Source organism: Tamandua tetradactyla, chromosome 2 (assembly GCF_023851605.1).
Source record: "Tamandua tetradactyla isolate mTamTet1 chromosome 2, mTamTet1.pri, whole genome shotgun sequence".
NCBI lineage: Eukaryota > Metazoa > Chordata > Mammalia > Pilosa > Myrmecophagidae > Tamandua > Tamandua tetradactyla.
In genome coordinates this window covers 21588127-21611558 of record NC_135328.1, presented here as the reverse complement: position 1 = coordinate 21611558, position 23432 = coordinate 21588127, and the positions used below count along the sequence as shown (strand labels likewise).

The window sequence follows — 23432 nt, the reverse complement described above, 5'->3', positions numbered from 1 at the left end:
TCCCAGGAATGAAAAGAAGTGTAAACATTAGTCCTTTTTGGGAAAATGTTTACTGTGTCTTATTCTTGTCCATGCTTTGACCTTGGTTTCCCAACACACTGGTTGTATGATGCTAATCAAGATCTGAGTGTCATTTCTTGCAGTGAGATCAGTTTGCTTTAGTGCCATGACATATAGAGTCATCTTTCCCAAAGCAGGAAAACATAAACAGGGCTGTACTAATTTTTTTTCCTTATGTATTTCTTAGGTTTGGAGATGATTTAACTAGTCTTCATCATCTCTCCAAACACAGTCCTTGTAAATTACAGAAAACAAATTTAGCCTTTCTGTTCAGTGACTCTTTCTCACAGGGCCTTCATCACAGAGTGGAATAAATTATACAACAGTTTAACTTCCTCTGTCCGCTAGCTGTAAAACTGACCATGGATGATTATAATAAGTAACGTTAACCAGGTCAATGTGTTAAGTAACTTGGCTATATACAACCTCCTAGGGGAAGCACACATCCCTTGGAGAATTTCTTGCCTTTAGGAATAAATGACATTCATGATACTAATGATACTGATGATGACATCATGAGAATTATACTTCTGTTTATTTAGAGCTTACTGTGTGCCAGGCAGTACTTTACATATATTAATGCATTTAGTTTGCAAAACAGCCTTACTTATGGGGAAAGGTACCCTTATCTCCATTTGACATATGAAGGGAGTGACTTGTGGAGATGTAAGACAACTTACTCATCATCATAGAGTTCCAGTGACCATTTGTAGTTCCAAACTACCAGATTCTATGGCATATTTCTAGTGCTCTTGGAAGCAGAAACAAGCAAATGTTTTTGCTATTTGATGACAGCTGTAAGATAGCCAAATAATTGGAGCACGTATATTGAAGTATGTCATATTTATACTTTGTTTGCTTTTAATATAAGTAATTTTATTTACAATTATGTTCTTTCTTAAATCTTCGCTTCTACATAGATCATGCTACCTGAGAACACCATATTTCATTAAAATTGGGGTGATTTGAGGACAGAATAAGAACCCATAAATCTAATGCCGTCTGGTAATTAGGGTTTTATTCTGCACTTACCCTGTTCTCTGAATAAAGATGAGTGGAGTATGTATACTTTCTGATGTTTTGAGACTGTGGTGATATTTAGAGCCAATGGTTCCTGCTCTCTGACTATCCTTCTAATTATCCTGCTTTGTTTCTGGGACTCTTACCCTGTGAATTTTCTTACTTGAACAAATCCTAGTACAACACTCAGACAGATTCATCTTCAGACAGCCCTGGCATTACACATGGGTAGTAATGGAGACCACATTTCCTGAGGCCAAATTGTAATTAATTATCAGACAGAAAATTGCTTCAGATTTGCAAGTTCAAAAGGATGAATAGTTTTATATAATTATTTTGAAGTTCATTTTTGCTCATATGTTCAATGGATACTCTTCATTAAAATGCATAAGATTGCATGAAACTGAGCCACCTTGGGAAAATATAGGGCATGAAAATAAAGGGCTTTACAGATTTAACTAGTCCCCTTTCCTGTCCTATCCTGAGGAGCTGAGTTTTCAGATGACTGAGTTTTTCACTGCTCTTATTCATATATAAAGGTCTTCTTTAGGTTTTAGGGCTTTCTGAGAGTCATGAAGCCTCATTTCATAGACAATTGAAAGAATCCCAGAGAATATGGGTGACTTGTCCAAAACCCCATGGTGTCAGAGTCAAGTGTAGAGTCCCAATACCTGAATCACCCTTTTTATGTAAAACTGCTCATTTGCAAGCACTGTGACCCTAGACAGGCAATTTAACATTTCACAGCCTTAGTTTCTATCTGTAAAATGGAGGTAATAATGGTGCCATTGTTTAACTGTAAAATTTGACAGTATTAATAACTGCAATTTCAGTGCTTCAACAAATAAAGTATCACGGGTGGGATAAGACATTGTGGAGAAGGTAGATAATACCAGCTTGATGGTGCAAAGCGCCTTTAAACCCCCTGTAGATGGGATTGAGAAACCCAGGAGGCAGTTGGAGGATAGTGTTTGGAGATGGCTCAGAAGAGAAATTGCGTACAGATCTGCTCTGGATGCATCCTAAGATCCGAAACAGTTTTTCTCCTTTCCCATTTTGTGCGGGATTCTCATTAGTATTGCTTTAAAAAATATTTCACACATTGCCCTATCTAAATATCAACATCTCTGTCCTCTAAAGACAAAATAGAGCCAAACCAGGGTGACTTTCTGTATTTTCTGTTCTTCAGAGATGATTAACAAGGGAGCTTTATCGTTTCATACTCATTGTTTTGTAAGCACTTACCTAGGTAATGAAGGTGGGTGACTATAATTACAGATTTAGTATACATAGTGCTAGAGTTTAGATATGTTTTTAAAAATCTTGGTGCATTATATCAACTGAGAACACACAAATAATTCCCTGTATGATGTGTATTAGCTGTATGTATTGATGAAATGCTAAGAAGTATGTAGGTGCAGACCGTGCCAAAACAAGTGCATACTCTATTACCTGAAAGAGTTTGCAAATTTCCAGGCCAGACGGAACCAAATTATGAAAATATACAAAGAGTACCCATATGGAATTGCTACAGATTTTCAGTGAAGTTGAATTTATTCCTCTCATTTTTAGTGCTCTTTGAAATACTGAAAAAAAAATCTGAAGCTATTTGTTTTTTAATTAAAAATAGTAAAATAGAGAATCAAAGATGGAAAAGATAACAAATGGAAGATAGAATCTTTTAAATCCTATTTCTTACAAATAGTTATTTCTAAGATCATATAAAGCATCTTTAAAGTTGACAGAGGGTCACAGGTTTAATATGGTGAACATAGATCTAGCTACTGATGAGCTATACATTGAGATTAACTCCTACATCCCGTCTGCAGAGCTTCACCTGACTTAATTTCATGCTTTGATTTCCTAATGAGTTCATTAGTAACAAATCCAAAATATTCCCCCAAAATATAATCTCAGTGGTCACTAACACATTCTCCATAAGTGATAAGTCCCTGGTGATTTTATTTTTTTCCATCATTAATATTTCCACAGAGGAGTGGAATTTATAGAAAAGTCATAGTCTTACTGTTTCCTAATGATGTATTTTAAGAGAACAAGAATATATGGTCATGGGTGATGCATGTGTAATACCTTGAACTGGCTCTCTTCTTTGAGTAATAGAAACTTGCCTGTAATTTTCACATTTTTTTTCTGCTTAGTTTGGTTGTTTTTCTAATAGCTGAGGTTTTTATTTTTAATGCAGAAGCAAATAATGTAACAAAATCAGATTATATTGACTGATATCCATTGAAAGTATAGCAAACAATAAGTAAAATTATACATATAAATCTGTATTTAGATAAATATGTTAAATGTTCATTAATATTCTGACAGCTTTCCAACGTTGCATTAACTTTCAGCTCTGCCACGATGAAAAATTAGGGAAGCTTTTGGACAAACATCATTAAGGATATTATTTTTCTTATTATCCTGTTTGCTTTTATGATTCCTTATTGTATTATACATAGAAACATTTTTGTGAAACATGGTGACTATTTTAATTTACTTCCTTCATCTGCATCAAATACCCTTTTCTAATGACAAAGAATGAAGGCCAATTAGTGTCTGGGTTTCTAGCAACTATTGCTGAAATATTAGACTTTAGGTATAGAACATGTAATGCGTTTCTATTATTTGAGCTACTATTGTTTCTTATAGTCTACTTTAAAATCCTTTCAATATTTACATTTATTTATTGTAGGTTTCATTGTAGTTGCTGTGTACATTTACTGAAGGGTCTTCCATGTTGTATAAGAGTGGTAAGGGGTCAAATTGATTGCTCTGGAATTTGGAACTACGATATTAATTACAAGGTGTCCATAAAGTGAAAAAACTCTGAATTATACGAATGTTATTACCTTAGTGTAATTTCTGTCTTAACACTCAAACCTCTCTGCTAGGATGTTTCTGTTTTGTTTCTCAATCTTTAAGCGTGCAATACAGCAAAATAATGGTAAATCAAATTTTATAACAAAAAGTCAAATAAAATTAGCCATTAGGTATCATTTTATTACTTTTTGGCAGAGTGAAATAAATATTTTAATTATGTCAAGCTTATTTATCACCACTGAATTTAAATGAGAATTTTTATATTTCATATTATATTTCTAGTATTTTAGTCAACCTGCATATATTTACTATTGTTGTTGTTATGTTTGTCTTCTTAATATTATTTTTATTGTTTTTAACAGCTCTTAAATTTGTTTTCTGATACTTTTTTTTTTTGCATGAGCAGGCACCAGGAAACAAACCCAGGTCTCCACCATGGCGGGTGAGAGCTCTGCCTGCTGAGCCACCGTGGCCCCCCTGTTTTCTGATACTTTTATCTGTTTTTCTGCTCACTATTTTTTCTTAAACTTACTCATTTATTTTCCAGTCCTTCTTATTGTTGGTGAAGCATATTTTAGTAACTTTTGTCACTGAGTGTTAATGAGGGCCAAACATTCTTAGTCTAAAAATGTCTTTATCCCTTGTTTTAGGGTTGATAGGTTTTTCCTCTCCGTTCTTTGAAGATTATATTCAATTTCCACCTGGCTTCTCTTGCTGTGGATGAGAACTGTATCAGTACAAAGGAATTATGGCCTTTTTTTACAGTAAATTTTCCTTTTTTCTTGGGCTGCTTTAAGATTTTCTCTTTCTTTTTTGCTATTTTGTAATTTCATGACTATGCATTTAAGAGTATACTTATTTTCATTTGCCATCATGTAAATGATCTTTCTTGGGGCTTAATGTAATTCTTCAATCTAATGTGTTTCATTAATTCTGGAAAATTCTTAGCCTGTTTTACTTTGAATATTGCCTGTTCTGCATTCTTGTAATTATGTTTTTCTGGACCTCGTTTTAGATGTATTTTGGATGCTAGTCATTCTGTTAAACATTCTATTAAACTATCTTTCATATTTTCCATCTTTTGCTCTTCCCTACCTGTATCTGTGTAATGTCTCAGATATATTTTTTCTAGTTCACGAATTGCTGCGTCTAATCTGCTATTTAAAATATTCCACTGAGTTTTAACTTTCAATAACTGTAAAGTTTTAGATGTTCTATTGTCTTCTTTTGCACATCTGCCTATTTATTTCTCTTTTATTAATTCCTTTTTATTGAACTAAAGTTAAAATATTTTCTAGTCTCTTTCAGATTTTCTTTCAACTCAGTTTTTTTCCTAGAGACACTAATTCTTCCATTTTTTTGGAACTGGGGATTCTCCCTAAGCATAGATTATTGTTTTTTAGGTTTGTATTATTTTGTTTCTGAGCTCATCTTCAGCAGGCACTTAATTTTTCCTCATTGAGAAAGCATTAGTTAGAAAACAGTTTACATTTTGCTTCTTGCTGGGTACTTTAAGGCTTGCAATGATTCAGAAATTTTTTTTTTTTTTTTTTTTTTTTTTTTGTTAATTTCTTCGTTTGGAATTCTTGAACAACATAGTCAATCTAAGTATGATCTTTAAAGCTGCTCTTGGATGCAGGCTAATTTCCCCCCCTGAACGTAAGCATTTCTAGGTAGAGACACATTTCCTTCCCTTTGCCCTGGCTCATGGATGGATAGTATATTTTGTTTCCCTGTCAATGATGGGGCGGTTATTTTAAGCATCTGGTTCATTCCAGGTTCTCAGTTGAGTTTCCTGCATCAAATGGGTTGACAGTCACCTTTTTTATATCCTTGAACCTCATACACTTGCATTCGAACATTAATCCATTAAATTCCTCTAGGTTGCTGCAGTATCGTTCCTGGATTAAGCTTCCTAGGTTCTTGGCCATGCCAGGAGAAAGAATTCAAGAATTCAAGGGCAGAGCACAGCATAGAGTAAGCAGATAGAAAGTTTATTGAATGGCATATGAGAAGACATGTGGGCATGTGAAAAGGTCCAACAGTGAGGCCATCTGCTTGTATAGATTCTTGTTCCTTTTGTAATTTTTATTAACCATTTTACTACCCTTCCCTTTTCTCTCATTTTTGGATGTTTGATGGCAGATGACTCACTCAGATGGTGTCAGTTGGGTCCACCCTTCTGCCTAGATGAGGCACTCAGTTGTGGTCGTTTGGCTGCTAGGTGCTGTTTATTGCTGTTCTCAGAGATATCTTTCTCCTTCAGACCTGACCTCTTCTACAATTTGCCTTTTGCTTATCCAGCCACTGCCCTGATTCTAACCCTGCTTCATTTTCCCCTCAGGAATTTCTTGCTCCTGTAATCTTAAGGCAATTGGGGCCAGTGGTCAATCTTCTATAGCTGTTTCAAGCTGTCAGTGGAGTTGCAAGTGCTATTTTTGGGAGCATAGAAGTCGTGGGCGATGCTATTGAGGGTGCTGGTTGAACATGGCCAACAGTAGCATAGCCTCTGACAAGGAGAAGTTTATTATGAAAGACTTCTAATCAAGAAGAAACAAACTAGGTGAGAAATTGTATACATATTCTGGACAGAAGCAGGAGCAAGATGGTGCTCAGAATACTCTCTAGAGTTTTTAGAAAAACTTAGTTGGTTAGGGCTTGGCATACTGTGGAAGTTAACAATATCTGGTTAAAATTTGCATAATAAAAACTTCTAGAATGACTTCTTAATTGTCTTTGAAATTTTAACAGAAAGATATTGCCAGACTGTCCTTTGAGAAAGCTGCTAAGGCATTCTTAAAGATATGGGAACTATTTTGAAACCCTTGGGGAAGCACTAAGTGAACTGGTGGGAATCCTATCTTTAAGTCTCTGCTATTCAGAAACAAATTGATATCTAAGAGTCAGGGTGAAAAGAGTGAAATGAGACAAAATAAAGTATCAGTGGCTGAGAGATTCCAAACAGAGTCGAAAGGTTATCCTGGAGGTTATTCTTACACATTAAACAGATATTACCTTGTTAGTCAAGATGTAGTGGAGAGGCTGGGGGGAACTGCCTGAAAATGTAGAGCTGTGTTCCAGTAGCCATGCTTCTTGAAGATGATTGTATGATGATATAGCTTTCACAATGTGACTGTGTGATTGTGAAAACCTTGTGTCTGATGCTCCTTTGAATCTACCTTAGCAACTGACGAGTAAAACAATAAAGATGAATAATAGGGGGAACAAATGTTAAAATAAATTTAGATTGAAATGCTGGTGATTGGTGAGGGGAAGGGGTTGGGGGTATGGTGTGCATGAATTTTTTCTGTTTTCTTTTTTTTTTCTTTTTCTGAATAGATGTGAATGTTCCTGAAATGATCATGATGATGAATATGCAACTATGTGACAATATTGTGAATTACTGATTATATATGTAGAATGGAATGATCAAAAGTTACAGATGTTTGCATTTGTTTGGTGTTTAAAAAATTTTTGATAATCAATTAATTAATTAATTAATTTTTAAAAAAGAGTCAGGGTGAAGAGAGATACAAAAAATGTGTTTTTAAGATCTTAGACTGAGAACGTGAATGTGGCTACTCAGCAAGCTTGCCTTGGGTTGCCTTCATCCTATACAGATGGGTTTATTTGCTTAAGGATCTCCTTTGGGATGCCAGGAGACCTCAATTTAGTAGGGGCATAGGGACAAACAAGGAGTAAATACTAGTGAGGTTTACTAATCTTAAGATGACTCCCAAGGAGTGAAGACGATTCCTCCATGGAAGGGGTGGGGCATTCAGGGACAATGAGAAATTGATGGGGTAGTAGAATGTCTCCAAGATTACAAGGGAGAGGGATAGTGAAGGTTCTAGTTTTGGCTTTACTGTCAACTCCCTTAACTAGGCAAGTCTGAGTAGCAGTAGGCTCAGGGTGGCAGTTGAGCACAGAGTGGCTCATTTTAACTAAGAAATTAATCATACCTGACACATCGAGTGTCACCAATGGCTCCTCTAGGTTGATGTCAGATGTGAAGTCAGCAGAGCCATAAATGGCCTTGGGCACCCTCAGTCTTCTTCACTTGCCTCAGTCTTCTTCACTAGGGCTCGAGGGGTTGTTCTGCCTCCCTCTGAGGGAGATGTGCAGTCCCTAGGCCCAGTGCCCATGTTTGTGGCACCTTGGGCAAGGCCCCAGTGGTTCCCAAGGTCAAGGGTTGACTCAAGGTTTCTGGCACTCTCTTTGCCAGTGGTTCTCTGACCCAAAGTTGAAGCAAAGCCCTTTGGACTTGGAGCCATGATTTGGGTGACCTTGAGGGAATAGGACATTTTTAATAGTGGCTGCAATAAGCTGAGCCTGTTCTCTGGTCTTTTGTTTACCTCTCTTTGCCTTCTTGGCCTTGTTCTGATTATTAAAAACAGAAAAAGTAGCTTCTAACAAGTCACTAATGGGAGCTTGTGGGCCTGTAGAGAGCTTTTGCAGCTTTTTCCAAATGTCAGGGCAGACTGGCTGATGAAATGGGTGCCTAGCGAAATCTGACCTTCCCAGGAGACTGGGCTGACATTAATATACTTTGAAGAGCTTCTACTAAACTCCCCTGAAACAGGGCTGAGTTTTCCTATTTATCCTGAGTGATCTCTGTTAGCTTATTACAATTAATTGGCTTGGTGGTTCATTTCCTCATGCCTTTTAGCAAACAAGTTTTAAAAGGGAATCACTAAGAAGATCTTATTTTCTAATAGAGATTAGACATGGGCATAACACAAGTGACAATTCCTTCTCAGGTCCTTGTCGTGATACAGAGCTATAAACATCTGGGCATGGTGAATTTCTGACTGCTTTCCCTATCTTTTGCAGGGATATTAAAGACAACACCTTGTTTGTGATAAGAATACTTAGTGCAAAATCCTGTGTTACAAAAGATAAAATGTCTCAGAAGGCATTGAAAGCCAGACAGAGGAGAAAGGAGGATACTCTCATGGATGCAGGAAAGAGGACCTCTGGCAAAGGGGTGAAAAGAGGAGCAGATTCAGCAGAAGGAAGGGTCTGTGTCCCCAGAGGGAAGGAAAGAAGAGAGTGTGGGGAAGTCTCAGAGAATTAAGGAAAGAGAGAGGCAGAAAGGATGCATGGGTGGTTTAGTGGTAGAATGCATGCTTTCCATTTGGGAGATGGGTTCAATTCCCAGATCATGCACCAAAAAAAAAAAAAAAAAAAAGAGAGAGAAAGAAAGACAGAGACACTTGATTTTGCAGTCCTTGACACAGGGAGAAGATCCCCAAACAGATCTCAAGGGCAGTATCACCTGGCACCCTGAATGTCCTTGGATCTGCACGGTGTGGAGCTGGACTCCGAGGAGGGAGCCAGAGATTCAGAGTAGACTGAGTTTATCTGATCTGGGGAAGATTCCTAGAGCCACAGAGTTGCATGAGGACATAGGAGGGGATAACAGTAAGCCAAGTGAGAAGAAAAAGTGAAAGCATGTGGACAAGCCTCCCAGTCAGTAGCCATGAATTGCCAGTCCAGATGGTTGGAGAGAAGTGAGTTTCTGGCTGACTCAGCAAAATATGTTGTCAGATTTGGCTTCCTAGGTTCTGGGCCATGCCATGAGAAAGAATTCACGGGCACAGCACTACATAGAGTAAGCAAATAGAAAATTTATTGAATATGCGCATGTAAAGACATGCAGGCACTCACAAGAAAAGAGGAATGAGAGGTGAGAGGCCCTGATAGTGTGCGGCAATCTGCTTTTATGGATTCATCTTTCTTTTGTAATTTTTATTAATTACTTTACTACCTTCCCCTTTTCCCTTGTCTGTGGATGTCTGATGACAGATAACTCACTCAGACAGGGTTGATTGTCTCCACCCTTCTCCCTAGTTGACTCATTCAGTTGGTGGTTGTTTGGCCTCCAGGTGCTGTTTATTGTTCTTCTCAGAGATATCTTTCTCCTTGAGGCCTGACTGCTTCCCAGAATTTGCATTTTGCTTATCCAGCCACTGTCCTAATCCTAATTTTGCTTCAGTATCTTCCTGGTTTCATATTCATGTTTTGCAAAGAAAATGCATACTTAGTGCAAAAAGAAAAAGAAAAAAGTGAACAGCTCTTCTCTTTCTTTTCATAGTGCTCTCTTCAAAAGTCAATGGAAATGCTTTTAATAGGCAGAGACTTTTACTGTAATCAGTTAGGAATGGAATTCATAAAGGGATACAGGGGATATGACCACACAGAGGAAATAGAGAAAATAGACACAGAAAACCACACTAAAGACTCTCGTCACATTAAACAAGGAATCTCTTTACATACATTCCTTCCTAAAACACTGAAATGGTCACTATAGGCCTATATTTCCTAATTACTAACAAGATTCCCTAAAAGGATTCACAAATTCTTATAATATTTTTAGGAAACATGAAGGGAAAGGAATCCAAGGTAACAATAGTTCTTTCTACCCACAACTCAGTTTATCAGTGTGTTTTGGAAATAATTTTTTTACAAGTACAGACTAAAACACTAAGTGTCTATGGAAACATGTCTTATATCTGCATGCAAGATGCATAGACTTTTTCTCTTTCTTTAATTTTGTATTCCTTATTTTTTTTGTCTGATTTCATTGACTAGCATTTTCAGTACAATGTTGATTAGAAAGAGTCACTCTCTACGATTCTGCCTCGTTGTCCAAGGTAGATAATATCCTAGGGCACAAATACTAAGAATTTAATCTTTGTGGTCTGTCAGATCTCATTTTGAATGATAGCAAAACCACTTTCCAGCTGTGTAAACCTCAGCAGCTGGATATGGTAACTGAAAGATTCCTTTCCAAGAAGGGTGATGCGAATGAGAATGCATATTCGAGTAACTGAGCTGGCGGTTGGGTGGGGTTGGGGGTTAGTGTACTCAAACAAGGAGAAGAAGGAGAAGAACCATTCCTTGAATTACTAGATGGATTTTGGAGGATGTATTAGCTATTTATACCATTGTTAAAAACCATTCAACAACATTATATTTAGGATCTCACATCTTTATTGAGTAATCGCTGAATTGGCAGCATCTGTACATAAAATAGAACTCCCCTGAGGCAGTAGAAAAGGGATGCTTCTATAGGGCGAGTGCAGAAACAAGTGAAGAAATCTTCAGATTGACTGATGTTAAGTTTCAGCTTACATAGGGTGGTCTTACAGAGTAGGGAGCAGACATACATTGCTTAGTATGTTATACTTATGCATTCAGCTAAGTTATCCCTATGGGACTGAAACTAGTTAATCACCAGGTGTTGCTTACCTGAAGTTTTGTAGGGTGTATTCTGTTTTCTGAGAATGCTTCTGTAGGTCAGTTGTTTTGTCTTCTGGAACATACTTTTTCAAGAAGGGTGTCTTTCCTGACAATGCCTGAAGCAGGTAGCTATTTTATTTTACTTAACAATGTGAAACAAATTAGCCCAAAATTTAGTATTTTAAAGTAAGCAAAAAAAAAACATTTATCTCTTGGTTTCTGTGGATAACTGTTACAAAGAAAGCCGTAGCTGAAAGAGAATAAATGCTGATCCGATTGTGGAGAAGAAAATAATTTATTCACAATCTTGCAACAATGGGCGCTCAACCAAATGTGGTGACTGGCTCACCAAGAGATAGCATGCCACAGATTTTATACCCTCAGCCTAGCATGCAGATCCCTCCACCATTTCTCTGCTGATTGGATATTCTAGAAATTACAGCCTATCCTGATAGTCTAATTCAAATCTCCTGCTGAAGTTTCCTGCTTTTGATTACGCTTTACATTTCAGTGACCCTGGCTGTTACTTAAACTTGTTTTACCTATTAGAGAAGGATTTGGTGCCAATTCTAGACTTGCATCAGAGGCCCTCTCCTCTCCCTCCTGGCAAGACCTGTCTGAAGTGTTTTGCAGCCCTTTCTTTAGTTAGTTTTATTTCTCTCATCCTGCATCATCTTATGTAAAGCTAAACTTAATTTTATTTTTAACATGAGGAACTCAAGCCACAGTGGGGGAGTTCTCTGCTTCAGAATCTGGGGCGGCAGCTGGAAGACTTGAGGAACAGCAGTGGTGGAGGTGGGGTTGTGGCAGCTGGAATCATCTGAAGGATTGATAGAGTCCAGAGGATCTGCTTCCAAGGAGGGTCACATGACATACAAGTTAGGAGGACACAGTGGACCCTCCTAGGTGGGCCTCTCCGCAGGGCAGCTTGAGTGTCCTCATGACATGGTGACTCATTTTCCTCAAAGCACTGATCCAAGACGGAGAGGGAGGCAGAAACTATCCTTTTAAGCACTATTCTGTATTGCCACATAGGAGATGTTCAACCAGATGTGGGAGTCACATAGCATTTTACCCCAGATTCACTTACTTGGAGGTTTCTTGATAACTATTGTTTGAATAAGAGTGTATAAATGGATTACAGTGAAGCTGAGATTGTGGGATTTGGATGGGAGGAGTTTGCCAAGGTGAGCAAGTAAAGAAGAACCCAGCAGGCAAAAGAGATAGCAGGTAGGCCTAGTTGCATGGAAACAAGATATATTCAGGAAACTATAAATAAAATTAGTCAGTGACCCTGAAATAAAATGAGAAATGAGGAAATAGGTGAAATAGGCAAGACTGAAAATTTGGGCAAGAGTCAGAACGTGAATGGCCTTGTAAATTAGGTAAAAGGATTTAGATTCACCCTGTAGAAAGAAACTCCATCATAAAAAGCTTTTGAAAAAATGCTAATAATCATATATTCATAAATACTGAATGTAGCTTCTTTCCCTCCCTTTACTCGTGTTTTACTCTAAGCTTTCCCTGCTTCTAATATGCAGCACACGCACATATGAAAGGTCAGCTATAAGTCAATGAATGTCAATTCGATACTACTCCATATTAGCAGGAAGCATATATAACAATATATGTTGTCTTTTCTGTGTCTTTTCTTTTAGTGGGGTTATTTGGGTTGGTTGACACCGACATACAAACTTGTTCCTACCAAATGTCAATATGAGATTGAAATGTTAATTTATTTAAGATGTGCCAATGTCACCCTAAAACAAAACAAAAAAGAACCGCATTGCCATGCCAACAAAAATTGTTAAACAAAAAGAATAATAACCCCTCAAACCTGCTTCTGAATAGAAGTTCCTTGGCAGACGTTTATTTGGATCAGGTGCTAGAGAAATTGCTGGCTATAATCTGATCAGCAATGACTTTAAGGATATTAAATTAAGACCCAAATTAAAAACAAAGTATTTGATAAACAATTTGAATCCTATCCCCAGAGTATCTATTTGTATTACGATTTCTGTGGGCATATAAGAGCTTGCATAAAATGTGCTCAAAATGACAGATCTTTGATCAAATGTACCACTTCTGGCAGAAAAGAAAACATAGTCCATAAATAGCATATATTGTGATTTCGTCATTGAATTTAGAAATGCAATCCAGTAATGATTGAATGTCAGAACACTTTAGAACTGTAAAGATAGTTCAGGCCAACCCTCAAGATGTGAAAATTGAGGACACAAGATGTAAAATAGACCATGAAAGTTCATAGAAAATCCAATAATAGTTTCTGAATTCTGAATCTGAATCTACATGTAAATAGTGAAGTCAACAAGGATTCGTTGGGAAGGAATGCATTGCCATTTTTAACTGGGTTAACTTAGCTGCAACCTATTTTAAAATAAAATGATAGCAATTAGGCATTTCCCATTAGTGATGCAATCACTGAAACAAAACTGCTAATCCACAGTTGACATGGGTCAATGACAATTAGAATTATGCCAATTTTCAATATGACACATTTCATATTGTGCTAAATAGAAAGCAAGTTGATAATGCCAAGCAGGCAAACATGTCTTACAGGCATCTGATTTAATTTAATCAGGGTATAGAGGCTCTGAGACCTTTATTTAAATAGATTTCAAATCCTCTTTCCTTCATTCCCCCGAGCTTCAAACTATTCTCTAATGTTCTATTGTTACACTTTTAAAAATTTGGCTTGCTTAATCTAGATATAAACAACTTCCTCTACCCTGGGTCAAATGCAACTGGTTCTAAGTTGGTATCTTTAATTGTAACTATAATGTATGAAAAAAAATATTTAACTGTAAGTCAGACACCTAGAAGACAACTGAATGTGGTTGCTAATAAGTGTGGTTATGAAGATAATGAAGCAAGGAGAAGCAATGATCTTAAATTAGCATAACCAGCTTTTTCCTGAAAAATATTCTGAAAAATATTCATAGACCTTGAGAGACTAAAAATCTAAGGATGACACACTAGTTTTATAACATAAGATAAAGGCTGAGACTCTTCCCTGGAGTGCACAATGTTTTAACCAAAGGACATGTATAGTACCTAGTACGTTGGATATGTGAAGTACAAACCTGCTGTTGTCTTCACAATATGGCATATGATACTATAAAAAGGCTTGGACGGTAATGAAGAATGATTTTAAGAGGAAATTAAGTTTTCAGAATGGTAGCTTAGTTTTCAGGTCCTTATGTACGGGACCTGATTGAAGGGCATTGAACAGTATCTGAACATGTGTAGTGGCAGACAAAACACAATGAAAATCTAAGTGAATGTACATAGTTTGTCAGAGTCAAGCATTGGTTATATTGTGTCAGACAGAATTTGTGTCAACTTTTTAATTGGTGGGTAGCTTCCTTATTACCCATTTATTTAAAGCTCTTGATAAAATAACCTACTATGGCATCTTCTATATCAGAACTTCACTGTGAGGACTTGGAGACACAAAAGAGAAGTTGTAGGGTAGTACTCATGCTGAAAATAGCAGAATAGCTTTTTGATATATATTAGAACTGTGTACTATTTAATCTTCTCTTATTGGTTTCAAATTTTGAGTGATTGGTTTTATTTCCTGAGAAAGAGCTTGCAATAATGTTTGGTTTGTCAAATCTCAAGATACTTATAGTAGACTTTGAAAATTCTTTATGTTTACTTGAAGGAAACAAATACAATTAAACTATTGGTTGCAGTTTGAAGTCTTCCTCTTTGTGTTATGTGTGAGCATGTGTGTGTGTGTGTGTGCGTACATTGCATACAATGTGTGTGCATGTGTGTTTACATACCTTCTAGGTGCTCTGTTTCTTAAGGCCACTGTTTTCTGAAATATCATTATATTTTTGTAATTGACACTTGTTTTGATTGATGCTGAATAGGACATAGTCACTGGACACCTTAAAGACTTTTCTGCAACTGTACTCATTTGTTCATTTAATTAACAATCATTTATTGGGTACTACTACATGTCAAGCACTGTTTTAAGAGATGAAAATTCTCAGGGAATAAGATAGATCCTGCTCCTTCCCTCATGGAATTAAGAGCCTACTGGAGAGTCAGAGACACTTGCCACCAAGTATAGCAAATTCTATGATGTAAAAAGTGTGGGTATTATGAGGCTGCAGAAAGTGATGTCTAAACCAGATGTTGAACCAGATGGAGTTATGCAGAGAAGGAAGGGCAGGAGGGGTTCCAAATTACTAAGGGCTTAGAGATGTGAGAGAGGATGGTCTGCTCCAAGAAGTGAAAAAAGGTAAGTGTGACTAGAAGGTTGAGTGCAGTGGTGAGAGGTAAGGCAAGAGATAGATGCAGGGGTCAGAGCCTACCCTTGTATATTGAAGGCTTTGAACTATTAAAAAGTTAATCCACAATCATATTTAAGTTTTTGAAAAACTTTTTTTTTTTTTTTTGCTACACCTTAAAAAATGAATTACAAGGGAACAAGCCTGGAGACAAGAGCAATTAGAAAGCCCCCCTACCCTACCAAAAAGACAAGATTGAGCTGTGTGTTCATTCAGTTACCAACTGTGATGGTCTGAACATGACCCAGAAAAGGTCATGTTGTTTTAACCCATTCCTGATGGTACAGATCTGTTGTAGGTGAAATCTTATGATTAGGTTATTTCAATTGAGATTTGACCTACCTCATGCAAGGTGTGTCTTATTGCTCTTACTGGAGTCTCTTTATAAGAGGACGTCCTTTTTATAAGAGCATAAAACAAAAAAGCCCTAGAGAAGCTGAGGAATAATGAATATACACAGAGAGAGGAAACCAATGAAGCTGAAAGTGAGGAAACCCAGGAGAGAAGGAAGACACCAGAAGACATGGCCATATGCCTCAGTAGAGCTGAGGATCACTGGTAGCTGATCTTCAGAGAGAAAGCATTGCTTCTTGATGCCTTGAGTTGGATATTTTCATAGCCTAACAACTGTAAACTTAAAAGTTAATAAATCCCCATTGTAAAAGCCAATCCATTTCTTGTGTATTACATTTCCTCAACTTTGGAAAACTAAAACACCAACCTACCAACTGAGGGTAATTCGGTACAGTGGTGGGAGATAGACATCACATGGGCTGAAAAGATAGTAGAAAATAATAAAAGATACTGTGATTTATAGATAAATCTTTGTAGGTTTTTCCTGTGAAGTAGATGAAAGAAATAAAGTAAAAGTTTGGGGGACTTAGGAGTCAAGAAAGTATTGTCAATGTCGAAGAAACTTAAGAATCTTACTCAGATTGTTTTCCTTGGGCTCAAATTGATCAGATGTGTTAGGACTGTATTCAATGATTAAATTGCAATAAATTTTACTAAGTCTATACAGACCAACATTTGTATTTCAAAATCAACTTATCCCAACATTATAATAATCATTGTATTATAATGATTAGTTCATAACTCTAGTTCTAGATTGCTCATGGATATGACATGTAGAGGTACATTAAGATTTCATACTAGTAAAAAAGCATAGTTATTCCAAAGAACCTTGCCAGATAATAACCTTGAGAAGAACTGCATTAAAAAGGATGAGATGGAACCAAAAGAGAGGGGGTGCTAGGGTTTAAATTGACCTTGTCTGGCCAATTTATTGCTGAGGGAACTTCCTTTCATTCCCAGGCTCAATCTGTACTATATCAATTTTACATTCCACCCCACCTAAGTCTTGAATAAGATGACTGTCCTTACCATTTCAGTTTCTGTCTTTCATCCCTCTTACAGCATTCTTCTATTTAACCCTTTCAATTTTCCTGTGCATACAGTACCTGGCTGGCTACCTTGCAGGGGCCACTAGTGCCTATAATCTGTGATCTGTGAAGCCTCCTTGAGCACCCCCCCACACTCCAGTGACCCCAGCCTTCAGTGATTTTGCCTCACTGCATGAAGTAACTTTCTATGCTCCTTATTCATTCTTTTGCTTGTGTTATTTCTATTTCTGAAATCTTTCAACTTTACATATTGAGATCTTACTAATTCTTCAAAGGAAAACCTCAGTTGTACCAACTCTATGAAACATTTCCTATTTCCCCAACAATGTTAATTAGCCATTAAGTAAATATTTGTCACATGCATATATGTCTTTAATATATACTAATGCATTTCGCTCAGTCCCTGGAGCTCCAAATTCATCAAAATATATTTAAGAGCATTCAAAGCATTTACAGTGATAAATGCTGCTTTGGAATCAGAATACAGCTCTCCATAACACCATTTTCTCCCTAATGTATTGTAGGTTACATCTATATGTGAAGGGGTGTGTAAAGGTTGTGCTGTTTAAATACACTCACAAGTATTACTGCCCTTTTTGCTTCCTCCCTACAGATTATATTTCTTTTTTGCTCATTCAAGTACTTATTATGCACTCCCCGTTACTAATCTCACACACACGTAGATTTATGAGGTCTTTCTGTAGTAAAGAAAGCCCAACTCACATTTAAGAGGCACCAATTTTGAGCCTGTTTTATATTCAGACAATGCTTGAACCAGTCTGAGAAAACATATAATTCATCTAAGTTACATGTCTTTCTTGAATACAAATCATCTTACCTATGGACGTGAACCAGTTGTAAAATTTCCACTTCTGATTCCTAAATAATAGGTTGGGATTGATTCCAAGATTCTATTACAGATGCTTGTTGGAAATATTCACATCATACGAAGTAAAATTAAGCAGAGTCACTTCTTCAATGGTATTACAAAACACAAGGGTTTTTTTTGTGTGTGTGGTGGTATTTTTTTGTATTTGTTTTACATTTATTTGTGTTTGTTCCTCCTAGATCTCTTGATCCTGATGGTTGCAGTGCCAACCAAGGGGAGATACTGCTTCATCCAGGGTAGCCTGACCCATCCTTGAATAATCGTGACTGCTTTTCCTATTCACGAATGAGTGTTCCATCTAGTAAACCTGAAAGCACATGTTCAGGCTGTTCTTTATCAGTGAATGACTGAATCTCTGTCCGACATAGTTCATGACAGTCCCCTTGACAGGGTGATGCATTGTTGACTATTATCTCAGTGACCCTTTTAGCCAGAATGCCTACAGATGCTCTTATTATCAGGAACTGGTTTGACGTGCCTTAAACAGGACTACGTGGATGAGTTACAGGTGAGCTCTGCAGACATAATCTCCAGTTTAGCGAAAACTTACTTATACCAAATATTTTGCATTTCATGGAGTTTCTGATGTGTGTTTTCAGTGAAAAAAAAAAGAAATCTGTAGTCAGAAGCATGCAGATGTGGTCTAAAGATGAAGGTCTTGGGCATTAGTTATTCTAATTCTCTACATATGTACCTATAGGAGATCATTGATTTCAAAACCAATTTGATCACACACAAAGTTTTAGTTTTTTTTTCTTTCCCATCACTAATCAAATGGGGAAATGTCCTTTTTAACACTTAAGGGAAGGCTGATTCCTTGTATTTTATCACTCTAAAAGAGACCACCACCAAACTCAGTTGCTGGATTACATAATAGGAAATTGTTATATCTCAAGTTGGATATCTGACAAATTTGTATCTATTTTACTATCTATTCAAACATATGTTTTCTGATGCTATTTTAATCTTTATTAATGCTCCCTAACCTAATATGGAGCTAATTGTTTCTGGAGATTTGAATACCAGGGTTAGAGGACAGATTGGCAGGGGTTTACCTAGAATCATTAAAAACTAAGATTCCTCTTGGAATACTTACGTTGACATTAATAGAGAAAGTCTTCATGAAATCTCTGCATAAACAGAAACTGAAGGGATAAAGATGAATGGCAGATGGAGAAAATCCTATCATAGTCCTATTGTCAGATTTATACTATCTATAAACCATTTTAAAAATTACTTAGAAAAATAATTCTCATAATATAGTGTAGTGGTTTTCAAACTTAATTACTTAAAAAAATAATTCTCATAATATAGTATAGTGGTTTTCAAACTTTAGTGTGTTGAAGAATCACCCAGGATGCGTATTGAAAATGCTTATCTCTAGGCTTCACACTCATGTATATTTTTGTCTAAAACTCCTTGGATTAGGCTCAGGAATGTATGTTTGAATATGTGCTTCCATTGATTATAATTCTGGGTGCGCCTATAGGGAAACACTGACTTGGATGTTTGGATTGGGATTCATACAGTGGGAGAAGAGTGGGATTCTCTATCTTCTTTCTGGGTTGTAGGTTTGCATTAAATCATGAGTTTTCTAAGAATGAAGTTTCTTTATTCAACTCTATAGAACATTTATTTGGTGGCATTTCCTAAACAAAACTAATGAAAGAATTGTCAGTATTATTTCTCAGTGTTTTGGTAAGATTTCATCTCTTTCTGTGTCTTCTTTGCTACTTTTTTTGCATGGAAAATTTGGAAAACTGAGTCAAGGATGACTAACCAGACAACATTTTAATTAGATTCAGATCTATGTTTCTTTGAATGTTCTTTAAAGATCCTTGACTTCAACTCTGACTTTAAGCTGAGTGGACTATTAATGAAGGTCCCTTAGCACCTCTTTATAAAGTTACAACAAATCATTGAACCCTTTTCTGAAGATCAAGTTTTGTGTTGAGAAAATGATTGATTTTCATGGCTTTAACAGGGAGGTTTGAAGCCTGGAATAAGGAATTGCTTAAGTGTTTTGGAGTCAGCCTCATATTTATAACTTTCTTTTATGCTATGTCATCACCCGATGATGCCAGCTGTTCTGGTTTGCTAGCTGCTGGAATGCAACACACCAGAGATGGATTGGCTTTTAATAAAAGGGGATTTATTTTGTTGGTTCTTCAGAGGAAAGGCAGCTAACTTTCCACTGAGGCTCTTTTCTTACGTGGAAGGCACAGGATGGTCTCTGCTGGTCTTCTCTCCAGGCCCCTGGGTTCCAACAACTTTCCCCGGGGTGACTTCTCCAAAGGCCTGGGCTGAGCTGCAAGTGCTGTGATGAGGAATGCTGAGCTGCTAGACTGTGCTACATTGCGTTCTCTCATTTAAGCACAAGCCAATTAAGTTAAACGTCACTCATTGCAGCAGACACGCCTCCTAGCCGACTGCGGATGTAATTAGCAACAGATGAGATTCACCTACCATTGGCTCATGTCCACAGCAACAGAACTAGGTGCTTTCACCTGGCCAAGTTGACAACTAAATCTAACTACCACACCAGCCATGCTTTGAAGTATTTCGCTGATAATTTCTGAGAGCAAGTGTCTAATAGGTACAGGATTTCAGTTGACAATATACATCTGAAAAGTTTTATGGATGTTCAATATTTTAACCTATTACCTACTGCAAAGAAAGCTTAAACACTAAATGTGGTCTCATTCCACAGCATCTAATATGTATAATCAAGGATGTATCACTTCATTAATCATTTTATTTATTTTAAAGCAATAACAACTCTTTCAATGTAAGTTGAGGATTACTTATTAATTAAATCTGTTATATTGTTAACAACATATGTTTTTTGGTAGCTCTTAAATGCTTTGGCTATATGTTGCTCCATGAATTAAAGGAATATATTTTTGCCTGAAAGAAATAAGTTCTCAAGCAAAAGATAGTCATAGAATGACTTTAAGTGGAAAGGAGCATTGCACAGATACAGCGAAATTTTGATGCAATTTTTCTGTTAAACTGTGTTCCACTTAATAAATTAAACAGTTATTAATTATGTCCCCAAATAGGGAAATGTATTCATATGTTTTCATTTAACTCAAAAAAACAGGAAATGAATTTTTCTTCTTGGTTCGAGGAAAATGTTTAGAATTCTAGAGAATTATGGAATTTTTCTTGAAGGCCTCTGGAACATTGAAAGAAAAGAAGAATTAGCTCATCTTTTGAAGCTTAAAGCCATATACCCCAACTTTTAATGACCATGCTATCAATATGGAACTTTATAACAGATAATTCTAATCATTGCTGAAGACCTCTTCAGAAAAATAACACATGTTCTAATTAGGGTCACAAATATAGAGCATTCTTTCATACAGCATCAAGACATGTTGACATTGCTTTCTCTGTTGCTTTCACATTTTTATGTAGGCCATGGCACATTCTAACAAATCCAAGTCACCATTTCCCTCCTAAAAATTTTAGAACATTGATACCTCCTGAAGTTTTCATGATCTCTCTATATTTATTTTTCTAGTTGCAGAAACTAAGTATAATAAGTGGCATTTTTAATTTAGTTTACATTTCACTTTATCCAAATATTTTCTACCTATTATCATTTTCTTAGTGATTATATAAGTAAGACATATGGAGCATGGCATTTTGTTCTACTGTTCCTAATAGTAGCATAAAATCTTCATTTTGTGGCTTATAATTTTATCCATCACAAATAACTTTCTGGATTTTTCTTCAAACAAATCTGGTGAGAGTTTCCACCAGATTTGTATTTATATTATATATATTATATATATATAATTTTTTTAGGGCATCTGTGCCAGTCTGAATCTGTGGTGGACCCCAGAAAAGCCATGCCCTTTGATCCTCATTCAATATTGCTGGATGGGAGCATTTTGATTGTTTCCATGAAGATGTGACCTACCCAATTGTGGGTGGTAACTTTTGATTAGATGATTTCCATGGAGGTATGTCTCCACCCACTGAAGGTGGAGTTGCTTGCTGGAATCCTTTAAAAGAGGAAACATTTTGGAGATAGTCCCCTTTTGGTAGAGCCACGTGAAAGCCAACAGGTGCCGCCATGTTCGCCATGTGCCCTTCCAGCTGAGAGAGAAACGCTGAACGTCCTTGGCCTTCTTGAACCAAGGTATCATTCCCTGGATGCCTTAAATTGGACGTATCTGTGGACTTGTTTCAGTTGGGACATTTTCTCGGCCTTGGAACTGTAAACTAGCAATTCATTAAATTCCCCCTTTTAAAAGCCATTCCGTTTCTGGTATATTGCATTCTGGCAGCTAGCAAACTAGAACAGCATCGTATCTCTCTCCTCACCATTTTCTTTCTCATGCCTAGGGGGTCATCTATTTGCATGTAATTTTTTGAAAATTTTAATGTTATTTAAGATCGTATATCATTGAGAAGTAAATGGCATCGATATATAATAGTTACATCAGATGAATGGTGCATTTAGTTGTAAGTATTCTTTGTTAATATTGTACATTAATAGATGTATATATTCATAGCAAAGCAATGGGGAGAATTTAAACCATCTTCTCTAGATGGAGAGAATACAAATGACTTCTATTAAAGTTGTTCACATATATTTTCAAAACTTCTGCCATGCTTATGTGTGACTTTTATATTAAGCCAGCATTCTGAAGATGCAGCCACTGATCCGTTATTGGGTTTATTCTGGGCACCGAAACCAGCATGGTTCAGAGTGTTTAGAAATCCAGTATTTCAAAGGATTCTTTAGTTGGGAGCATTTATAATAAATGTTCTTTTTTTTACATACAGAAATATAATAAATGGTCTGGTTTTTAGATAAAGTCTCATATCTCTGTAAATTACTTTGCTTATTCAAGTTGCTTGCATTTCAAGTTAATACTGGTGGTTAAATGATGCTGTAGCTTTCTTTCTCTTGATGGACATGTTTGTATCATTAGGAGGTGTTTCTTTGAATCTGAACATCCTTGGAGCATTGTGATATTTTCCATCTTTTTGATAGCAGTTGCTTATGTGTTTGTTTACTTGAGGCTTAATATTGCATGGGCTCCCTAAGCACCACATGGCTATGCATAAAAGAAAAGAACAATTGTTTTTGTGAAGTAGAGAGCTCATTGCTTTTCTGCTTACTCTTTCACAGTATAATACTTGAACTGAAAGAAATTTAATTCACTTGTTTAGCTCTTTTCATCTATTTTATTATATTGATAGAGGTTTAAGGAAACATTTGAAATGTACTATGGTCAGTTTTATCACTTTGGAATGCATTCTATGGACAAAAGGATCTCCTGAATCTTTCCAACTCTATTTTCCATCATATCCAAAGTTTTGCTAACTTGGCTGTGATTTACAGGATTGTCCCTTGGAGTACTGGGCATTTACACTGTGTAATTTCTATGTAAATGGTACTGTTCTAGTTTGCTAGCTGCCGGAATGCAATATACCAGAAACGGAATGGCTTTTAAAAAGGGGAATTTAATAAGTTGCTAGTTTACAGTTCTAAGGCCAAGAAAATGTCCCAATTAAAAGAAGTCTATAGAAATGTCCAATCAAAGGCATCCAGGGAAAGATACCTTGGTTCAAGAAGGCTGATTAAGTTCAGGGTTTCTCTCTCAAGCGGAAGGGCACACGGTAAACACAGTCAGAGTTTCT

At 36.6% G+C, this 23432-nt stretch overlaps 1 long non-coding RNA gene across 1 annotated transcript in view; it reads left to right on the top strand.

The window, feature by feature from the left end:
* Positions 1-6357: 6357 nt before the first annotated feature.
* LOC143667012 (uncharacterized) overlaps positions 6358-23432 on the top strand; it is a 37644-nt gene continuing 20569 nt past the window's right edge. The window contains exon 1 of the long non-coding RNA XR_013167819.1: positions 6358-6472. This is a non-coding gene — a long non-coding RNA (uncharacterized LOC143667012). The remainder of the gene's footprint in view (positions 6473-23432) is intronic.